Below are 11,771 nucleotides of genomic sequence, written 5' to 3' on the forward strand. Positions count from 1 at the left end.
TGAGAAACTCAATTCCCACAAACCCTACAATGGACTGTACTCCGATATTTTATATATATGAAAGTTATCTAAGTTATCTACATACAAGTTCATATTAGATCTTCGTTTTAGACTACGAAATAAATTCATGTATTCATACATTTATACTCATAATTTTTTTAAATCTACCAAGTTTAAACGTTATAATTGTAAAAACGATTTTATTCAGTGCACACAGCACATACTATAGTTACATAATAATAAATAAAGTTAATTCTTTATACACTGAACGTTATGCACTAAGTTTGAATAATAAATCCCATGAATAATGTTCAAAGGAAACATAAGAGCGTTGTCGATCGTTCAACCTTAACAGTATCGGGTTATCATAATAGATCACAGAGTTGCATGTCTATATACAAAACTGGTGTACATAATACTATAATTTTTACAGCGACTACTAGAAATTTCAAATAAGAAGCAATATTTTTAGTTGATATATTAAAAATAAATTTGGAAACATAAAGGGCAGTTACTAATGACTCTCTGGAAACTACTTTCTGAAGCAATAGAAAATAATGTCAATATAATAATAATATCAAAAGCGCTTTTGAATCTTACACAACTAATTCTATAATGGTGAATTATATCACGAACCTCTAAAATCAACCATTAGTATAAACTAAATGATTGAATAATTTATACATAAGTTACTTGTATCATATTCAACTGCGAAAGTGAAAACAAACCTGATAAAACAAACAAACATTAAACAATCATACTTCCACTATTTACATGGATGTTTCAAATAACAGAAACATAACAGAACTTTACCGATATAATAAAACTAGTTTGGCCCTTTTAATCTTTCTCCATTAGATATTTTCCTCGTAAATTACCATAAAATCCGACGCAACAAAGTTTAACGAGATCACGACCCTTTGTGACTCCGCAGGGTTATAATTTAATTCTAAATTCGTTCACGTTTGCCTAAATAGTTTTCTAATCGGGACAGCCGTTATTTAGTGCTTTTATCCAGAGCGGAGAGAGCTACCGATCTCATTTAAGAATAGTACGCCACCCGCGATTTAATACCCTAAAATTTTCCGTTAAAGTCCCGTTCTGATTTAAGTTACTTAATAAGCCATTTCTCTTGTTTCAATGTAATATATCAGTATACACATAATAAACAGAATGCAATATAACCGAAATACGTACAGCCATTCTAGCGAAGCTACGGGCAAGTGAAATAGAGATTTGTTTATACAGGATGGAATTTTTTTATGGATGGGGGATAAGTACTTTAAGGAAACATTTAAAGTACTTCGAGTTAATTATCTTGCCACAATAGGAAATCGGACTAGTAAAAAATTCAAAACATTCGCTATTTGATTCTTTCAAAATATATAAACAATGTCTGTTTCACAGTTTATGTACTACACTATTGCAAATGGCGTACAAAATCTAAGCAAGTCAATAACGCCTTTTTTTATACAATTTAATATATGAAATAGTTAATTGTACCTTCAAAATTCTAATTTAAGTATTGTTTTAAAAACTAGTCCGGTAAAACAGATACTAAAGATCCCTCATAATAAGTCACTTCTAGTCACGTCATGTAAGCCGACGCTCGAATCCTCCCCCTTCATTATATAGGGTACACTTAGTTTAAAGTTCTCGATCATCCATGGGATTAAGGTTTGTTACTAGATACTAATTAGATGAATATGAACAACAAAGTTTAAATCATGACGAAGTACCGGTTTAAACTTATGGGTTTATATCCTAATTCGAGATTATATTATTCAGGTTTCTCGTGGAAATTGCATTGTACTAGTTGACATTCATTTTATTGAGTTTCATCATCAGCTTATACTTGTTCTCACTGCTGGAACAGGCCTTCTTTGAGGGTTTAGGCTATAATCCAGCACGCTGGCTAAGTGCGGGTTGGCAGATGTCACATGTCGTCGAATTTTGATTCTCAAACACGACGGTTTTCTCACGATGTTTTCCTTCACCGTTTACAGCAGTGTTGATGTTATACACATGTGCAGATAAATTGAGAAATTAATTTATTTCCTGCACGCTCGCCTGGTCTCGACTTATCAATTTTGAAGTCCGAGGTCCTCACCACTGAGCAACCAATGCTCATATATCTATTGTATTCATAATTATTAATGGTACTTATAACAAATACTATATATACGTTATTTTTTGCGCATATGTCAATACGTATTTACGAATGTTTTTTATATGACGAGGTACCAACATAATTACTATTAAAAAGCAACCACAAAAACGTATTTTTAACTTTTCCATGTACTTTCAAAATCTTATTGAGCTTAACAATTATAACATTCTGATATGATTCTATCGCTTGAAACCCTTTCCAAGGCAATACGGCTATTAAAACTTCCTTCACAATTATACCACAAAGTGCAGAAGTTCTATTTCTGAAATAAACAAATTACTAAATTGCACTCATCCCTTGAATAAGATATGCAAGCAAAGTGCAGTACTCCCCAATGATACCTAAAATCCATCTCAACGATCCAATACTTTAAATTGGATTTATACCGTGAACTGTACACTTCAAGTCGATTAGGTATGAAAGGAAATTTGTATTTCAAAGGCCCTCTTGCAATATTTACAGCTATTTCAAAGAAGTGGCTATTTACATATCAAAATCTGAAGAGTGTTGCATTCTGTGAGAGTCTGGGGCGTCTTTCGGAACGTACCTACGTCCTACAGTTTTGTTATATCTTATCAATATTCAAGTTGGTTTTAAATAACAAAGCAGGTGCGGTTGATGTATTTATTTAATTCCAGTTATTGATAGATGGATTAGATAAAGTCGAAAGAATACTTAGTGCTCTTTTATAATGTATTTATAAATAATCGATTTTGGTTCTCTTAAAACAACATCACATTTTTGAATAAAAATTTTTCGTATTTTTTGTCAAATTGGGCCGTCATCAATAAATGGGCTATCTAGCACTGAAAGAATTTTTCAAATCGATCCAGTAGTTCCTGAGATTTTTCATTCAACCAACCAAACAAACAATATTTATATATAGATTAACAGCACATTCGTCACACACAAATTCGCACATTCACACATTGGTATAGCAGTCGTCAGTACATCTAATATTAAATAGATTACAGTGAAAAAGTGGAGAAACTCGTTGGTCGTTCAACAAGTGTGGCGTCCCCAGAGCACTCGGAAACTAATAAACAGTTACGGTACAGATAATAAAATTAAACGATTTCATCTTCAATTCAATGCCCTTTTAAATGTGGGGATGTGCTCAGTTTTTATTCGTAGATCTGTAGAGGTTTTATATGATTTCACAGGGTTTATATGTCTTAAACGTATTGTTGTAATTCTGTTGTTCAATATATTGGTCAAAGATTTACACACTCATTTGACGCAATTTCATTAAACAATTTGTTTAGCTGTGAACTTTCTTCAGAGATTTGAAGTTAATATGTGAAAAAAAACTATATATGTACAATAAGGACCGATTCCTAGTAACTGGTTGATGAGACAAATTAGTTAATTTATAATATTGATAGTAGTATACTGACAGTTTCATTTATGGACTCTTCTCTATAATAATACTAATAATTACTTTTTATGATAATGGGTAAAATTTTCAACCGACTTTAAAAGCGGAGAACTTATTTTTGTTTCAAATACAAGTGCCTGTCATGTAGTCCTATTTAAATTAGTTGTGGCAATTTGAAGGCTGATTAGGGTTTTTTTTCAAAATAAATAGAGCCTTCTATGAGGTTTCGCTTTACCGTTTCGCAGCAGTGGTCGTATGGATACTGTGCAGATACATAAATAAATTAATTTATATATTTTTGCTTTCGATTGTTTTCCGAGGTTCCAAGTGCTGAACCGTCACTGCCCACTGCATTTAAATTATGTATAATTTGTGCTATTCCTTTTTATATCGATAATTTATCGAATATAGTACTAATACTTTATCGAATTCACTTTATTACAAGTGAGGTTATAAATTCAGGGCTACACTTTGTACACTTAAACGTCAAAGCCACGACGAGAAAGACAATCTATTTACCATATTCTGCTTAAAATAAGCCCACGCCTCGATTCCAACGTCCAAAATATATTTACCACGTTAGTATAATGCAAGCCCAAAGCGGCGTACCTATGCTATACGTTACATGAGTTATGCAAATACTCCATTAATACTGAATGGGCCACAACAGTTTGGTTTCCCTCGAGACATTGTCGAAACTATCTACTGCATTATTGAACTGTACACAAGCTATTCTTGGGATGACCACTGTTATATGGCCCATGTTCAAAAATGTATGAAAATTTTATTGATATTATTAATACCAACTAAGTAAAAGTAACTCTGGACGTGTCCATACTCTCCTTTATGCCAGTGCGGATAAACCCCTGGCATTGTATCTATTCATTTAACTTTTAGATTTTCGCCCTGCGTGGACGAAGACGCGGGCGAAATGATAGTTTCATATAAGAATTATTGGTGACCAAGTTTAGTTTACTCTAATTCTTTGAGAAGATTTGCAAATGTAAATGTTAAATAATTTACCTAGTACACTGGAATAGTTTAATTTTGAATTAGTTTTTTTTTTTAATATAAAGAGATCTTAAATTTAAGGTAAAACTAAATTGCATATTAATTTAAATTTTCAATTAAACAATATATTTTGGAAGATATATTTCAATTATATAAAGTCATAAAGATTTAATAATATATTTAACAACGTATGTTAATTTTTACTTAAATAATAAACAGTAAAATGGTCAGATCTAAATATACTTACTTAAAAAAAGGCGCCATGTAATTGCTATAGCTTTAATTGTTTTTCATGTGTTCATTTCATACTCCATTCGTGAACCTTATAAATAAACCTATGTAGTAAATAATAAATAAACAAACATTCTTCTGAAAAATAGTATATCGATTTATTTCATCACAGCAACCTCTACATGATATTAGAGGAAATTCATACAAAAACATTGTCCGAATTGAAAAGACACAATGAACTGAGTTTATCATAGCCGCCTGAGAATAGTTTTATTTTAACTCTGCTTCACAAATAGTATTCATTATGCAGATTGCTGTCGCCGCTGACCATTTGCTTTAGGATGAGGTCAATCGATATATAAAGGCGTCCACTGAGGACCCTTTTGTAAAGACGCTATTCATAATCAGACTTTGTCCATAGTCCTTTTGAAATTCTTCTTTATTTTATCAATTTCCTACTATACGTACATGACCATTGTTTAAACATTGCTTATACCGTTTTTTTTTTGGTTAGCAAAGTCTTCAATTATCTGTATTTAAACCATACAATTACTAATTTTGTTCATGTGTGTTATTAAAGATAAAATGAAAGTTAATATTATGATAATCCGTTGCTCTGAATAGTGAATAACTTTTATGATAATTCAGGTCATATGCATTATATCGACGTCGTTTTGTCTCAAAAAGAATCCAATGATCTAAAATTAAACGCATCTTACCTACTTAGCTACTTATAAAAGCATAAAACACGAAACACTAAACTCCAAACTGCCGACGTACAACACTAACCGCCAAAAATATTCGAGTAACAACACGTTTAATATTCAAACCCTAAGTAAACCCGAAACTCAACAATGTAACCTAGAAGTAGAGAGCACGTTTTAAAAGATTATCACGAATTCATGTCGTTGAGCAGGTATCCAAGCGAAAAGAGTCTTTAAAGCAAGAGCTTAATGGCTCTATTCGCACCTATTCAAATGTGTTAACAGATGGACCGATATGAGTTAGTGCTTTGGGTTAGTTCGATGGAATTTGTTGTTAGAGTTTGCTAGCGTTAATTGTTCCCGGTGCAGGCAGTTTTAATCAATCACTGCTAACAACTGAGGAATAGTTAAAAATTAAACTTAATTAAGTGCGATGAGATTTTATTGTAAATCGTGTTTCCATTTATGTTTGTAAGGTCTGAAATTCAATTTATACTCATTGTGCCGCTAGGTTGCGTTTATCGAACAAGATGTAATAATATGTACATGTATATAGCCGCGAACGAAAGAATTTTTCAAATAAACCTATAGTTCCTTATAAACGAAAAATTAGTATGCAGCGGTTCCACATATTATGCGTCTTTTTATAAATTTTAGTCATCCAAATAAGATTATACGAACTAAATTTTGAACTATTTAAGGAATGGTATTAAAACTGCACTAAGCTATAGTTGTAATTTATAAATAAAATAGAATGCGTACCGAATAAAAATTAATACATATTCATTTAATTATTTTAATAAAATTTTATGGAATTAATAAACATTTTTAGAAAGCGAAAGAACAGAAAAAACTGATTACATAGCAAGATTTAAACTCGCGTTTAACTACCCCGCCGCAGCAACTGGGCAAAACACATTTTATATTTAATGCTCCCGGTTGGGAACCACACTAATTTATTTCACTCTTTCTGTTCTAATAATTATTTATGGGGGCGCTCCACGCTATTTATGTGTATGTAACAAAATTACCCAAATTATATTACTGACAAATACGACCGACGCTAGAAGGGGCTGCTTTATGTTTGACGTCAATGTGCGTGTATGTCTGTGACATAGTAGCTGCAAAAGAATGATCGTTTCAATAAGTTTTTTTTTATTAAAATATAAGAATATAAAATCGGTCAAAGATGGCGGCCGCGACAAAATGTCGGATTAAATAACTGCTCGTAGCCAGTGATACCTCAATATATGTATCGAAAGAAATTATTATAATATAAAGGATTACAATAGTAGAATACAATAGCAAAATATTAGTCTATGTTAAATTAGAAATACAAGATGGCCGACAATGCAAAATGAGGTCTTGAGTTTTTTTTTAATTTAAATATTAATTATTCTATTCCTTTGCATTTTATGAATGTTTACTTGTATGGTAACATTTGCCATTCATATGTCTATATATATAGAGAAAACAGAGTTTCTTGCCAGCTCTTTTCTGTAGAAACTGCTTTCCGAATCGATGGATTGTCAAAACTATGCTATGACCATTCAAAATGCTTCTAAAAGAAGTCTCATTGAAAAACATTGAGTTTGGGTTAGAAGCAAACACTACAATATAAAAAGATATCTCAGAAGCGGCCAGATGACCCCGATTAGCTAAAGTCATTAAACGACATCGCCAGTGCATTTGTCTCACTCAATTTACCCCCAAAAGGGTCCAAGGGTCAGGAAATGAAGCCGCGATTGATGATGGGATTGTGGAAACCAATGCGGCGAAATTGTATATCGATTTTATTTTTACATGTTTTTTCAACTTGCAAAAACTTGCAAATATACGCTACTGACTTAATCGGTGCTGATTTTGATATAGGAGTTTTTAATATTATAACTCTGTAAGTCACATATATTAAAGCTATTCACCCCGGCTTCACTCAGTGAAGTTGCAGCTTTTTAACGATGAAAGTATTTTTGAAGTCGGTCGAGTAGTTTTTGCATGAAAACGTAAGAACACATAGATAAATACAAAAGTTTTTTCTCTATAATATTAGTGTAAATGTAAGTAGAGGTTGTCAATTGCAAATCTGATCAAAAGGATAATTATTTGCGACTTTATTTCTGTACTTTTGATATGCTATTATTAACTGTCGCCTAAAAATTACCAATTACTCCTAGCTCCAAAATTTAATGTGATCTATTCAGTATTTATTTATCTTGTATTCATTTAATAAGACAAGTATTAAATAACATTAAATAAGACTCTATATATATTATGATTAAGTTCGGTTTCCCTACAACCGTTACATTATACAAACATTCCTAAAATATACGTGCTTCGATATACCATTCCCTCATTCTAGACACCTATTGGACCTATCTAGGTCCTGATACGTGTCATAACTAGCATACACAGTGTCCCACATAGACCTGAATGCTACATATGCCCCACTAAGATGCATAATAGAAATGCTGTGGCTTGAACCCGAATCTTCCCTAAATACTTGGGCAAAATACGCCTCTAGTGTAGTTTTATACAATGGAGGTTCTTAAATAACAATTCAAATTTTACTGAATACTTTAATGCACTTTTTAACTGAATTATTGTTGAAATAATATATTATTAACACTTTTACTCGTTTCCTACGTCATTGCGATAATATGTAATCAATTTTTGTGACCTAACAATTCTTGTATTTTCATGATTTCAGCGTATAAGTAGACAGATAGGTGAAAGAATTTTTGTATTTCTTCAATTACAAATAACTGTTTCCTATGACTTACGATGGATGGATTATTCTTTATTATTTTAATACACACACAGTACAATAAAATAACTTCAGCACAAGCATTTTGTATGTCTCACCTTACCTGTGTGGATATAAATAACTCAAATAATTCTTAATTTTCTATGTCATATATGCATAAAGGCTTAATTTGTATACGTTATAATACACATTGAAATATTGATAATCATTCACATTGTAATTACTAGTTCTTTGAATACCATACTTATCATTATACCGCGCAATATAGTCTTCTATATTGTTTATATCAAAACTTTGCCAAAAACTATTGAAGTAATAAAAATATTTCATGAGAAAGGAGAGGTTTTGTTTAAAACTTTTCGTATTTAACTTGCCCGGTCTTTTGATAGTGGGTAATAATGTTTTTATAACGTTCTTGAGTAGAACGTGAAAATCGTAGTGTTTTTTTACAAGGTACAATATTATAGTGCTTGTATGCTGAAAACGAGCTATTTAATAGGTTAACAGAGCTTAGCATTGTGTCTTAAAAGTTCATTGAACGTTATTTATAAAAATTTTGTTATTCCTGTAAATTGAATATGGATAATAGATTCATTTCAACGTTAGACTGTTTTTTAGTTTAACACTTTCATATTTCATACGAGTTTGCTACAGATATAATACAAGAAACAGAAACTAGAAGCCTTAGGTTCATTGGTGACTGAACCGAACATGCGCCTATATGCTAAGGCATTTCAAATAAGACTATTTACTTGCACGAAATTTAAGAGCGAGCAGTTTTATCGCAAATCCAAGGGGATTTCAATCAAGAAGATGGATGATAGGTTAATCTCGGAGATCAATGGAAGGCCGGGATGGGGCCGTGGAAGAGGGAATGTAGTCCCATTATTTACACATAGATATGCAAACAAATACGGAACGATTTCGAGATAATCTTGAAGTGCGTCACCACAGAGGTGGTAAGAGTTCGCTTATCGCTCGGGTTGGGTATGGGGAATTAGCTTTATCAGATGCTGAAATGTTTGACTAAAATGCTTTGGTCGTTGTTTTATACCGCGTGGTAAATTGTTTTAACGGACTTGGATATGATTTATCACTTTAAAAAAAGGCAGTTTTATGCGTTAGTTTTTAATGAGTAATCTAATAAATAATATACAATTACTGTATGGGTTAAGGAATTTTAAAATATACAATAAATAACATAATATAAATTAGGTGTGTCACGCGGTTTTACCCGCAGACAATTGTAAGTACATAAGCTAAATCAATTATCATCATAATCCGTTCAGTGGTTTTCGCGTGAAATAGTAGCAAACATAAATCCATATATCCTTACAAACTTTCGCATTTATAATATTAGTAGATAGATAGATTAATAGAATTAGAATATACATATATACCTAAGATGGGTACAAAATATGTTTAATTGTCTCAACTGTATATATAACCTTCCCTTTATTTCGCTTAGAGAGATCAAGTGAAGCTAAAAGAATTTCAACATAAATAACAATTTCCTTCCCACTGCCCTAATGAAAACCAACGTGAATCCTTCACCATGATTAAAAGCTAAACTTAAACTATTCTCTAAACATAATAAAGCTTTCGCACTAAGTTTTCTTCACTTACAGAGTAAATGAGAAATTGTAAGCCTGTTTACACTACACTCGGCTTATAAATTGTTTTACCTTTGAAGCTATCAGCTAATGAGGATTTATTTACGTCGCTGAAGTCTTATTAAAAATGAAAATATTTTTATTAAACTCTCATATTTCTTCCCAGCTAGATGATTAATAGGCCGTCCTTTTTATTTGCAAGTTGCGTAAACTTGCAGTTGGTATTTTTAATAAATGTACATTGTGAAAAATTACTAGGCAGTAAAATACTCTTCAACTTACATGATGTTGTTAAAATATTAATTTTATATATAGACTTTTTTTTATTCCCATCTCGGATAACTAAATAACAAACAATGATATTGTAATTTATTAATAGGGACTTAAAAACACAATATTATTTAGACAAATTGAATCAACAACATTTCGATTAAAAATATATATATAAAGAGTAAACGAAGTCATTCGTCCATTGTGAGAGTCGAGCATGCCTCAGTCCAAATTGGGTCACGCTCGCATCGCTGGGCGTGCCACACCCTCACAGAAACTTGGCGCCATCGCTTGATATACCGACATACTGAACGCATCTAGCTACGGAAAAAGAATGAAAACAAAGAATGCATAATAATAAAATATCCTTCACATCAATTAATCTTATACTATATCATACTAGCAATAATAGTACACAAGACCGCTAATAGCTAATTCCATTTTATTCCTGTAAATAATAATAATTTATATTTATTAGGATCATCACATCAAGAAATTAGATAAAAAAAAACAAAATCAACTAGAACAAAGCTTTAAAAGCTTAAACTATAAAAAAAATTTTGGGTCACCTAATGGGCAAGCCCAATCAGCGCATTTTATTTTCTCAGCATAACGTTGGTTTTCAGATCCCCACACTAGACAATAAAACTAGTGTTTTAATATATTTAATAAACTCTTCTGACTATTCTCGAACATTCTAGAACATTCGAGGACATTCTGGAACGAAAAGAGACATTCGAAATAATTAACACAAACATCCAAACATTTAGCTGCACAGCTGCTGGGTATTGAAATAATTATTTTCGCTCCACTCCAGTATGTGTGTCATCTTAAATCACTGCGCTCGCTGTTATTGTTTGCACTTACTGCATTATTCCCTGAGGAATATCGTGTATGAGATGCATTTCTCATTTTCAATGTTGACAGTATGTAAATTAGGATCTCGACGGTTTTAATAAAGATTCCTCAAGGCGAAGCTTGCTTAGAGCCCAATTTGGGCGTGGCTTGGTTAAATTATATTAATGATAGCCTTCACCGACAGTTTACTTTTTAATTATCCAATGATTCGAGTTAATCTTCTGCAATGTTGTTTACTCATTGACGATTACATTCATTCGTTGTCAAAGTTCTAATTTAAGATCCATACTACGCGATCAATGTATAGCGTGTAACATAGTGATAAAATAGACACGACCAAGGTTATATCCAATGAAGACGATTAAAAAACCATACATCGATTAATCCTATGACATGTACTAGCAAACTATGAGACGTTGTTACTATTTATATTCATGAAAGCGGGAGCAGTATCTTTAGTGTGTCATGGCTAACGATACACTAATACTTAACGCTATGAGGCCAGCTTCACTGTTCAGAATACAAATTGTGGCATATACGACAGCCAATGGAACTGAATTAATTGCATCCTTGCCGCTATTCTTGAGTTACAGATGATGTGAAGTTATTAACTACAGTTTCTTAATTATATGAATACTTACTTATAATATGAGAGCATAAATATTATTGTATGAGATAATAATGTACAATTGAAATTCTTATTTATTTATTTATTTATTAACTCTTTATTGCTCTTGAAACATCATAAAAACCTTAATATATATACATTACA

The 11,771-nt window shown here is 31.8% G+C and overlaps 1 protein-coding gene across 1 annotated transcript in view; it reads left to right on the forward strand.

The window, feature by feature from the left end:
- LOC119839597 (acetylcholine receptor subunit alpha-like 1) overlaps window positions 1-11,771 on the forward strand; it is a 192,919-nt gene that overhangs the window by 144,150 nt on the left and 36,998 nt on the right. The window lies entirely within an intron of this gene.

This window comes from Zerene cesonia, chromosome 4 (assembly GCF_012273895.1).
Source record: "Zerene cesonia ecotype Mississippi chromosome 4, Zerene_cesonia_1.1, whole genome shotgun sequence".
Lineage (NCBI taxonomy): Eukaryota > Metazoa > Arthropoda > Insecta > Lepidoptera > Pieridae > Zerene > Zerene cesonia.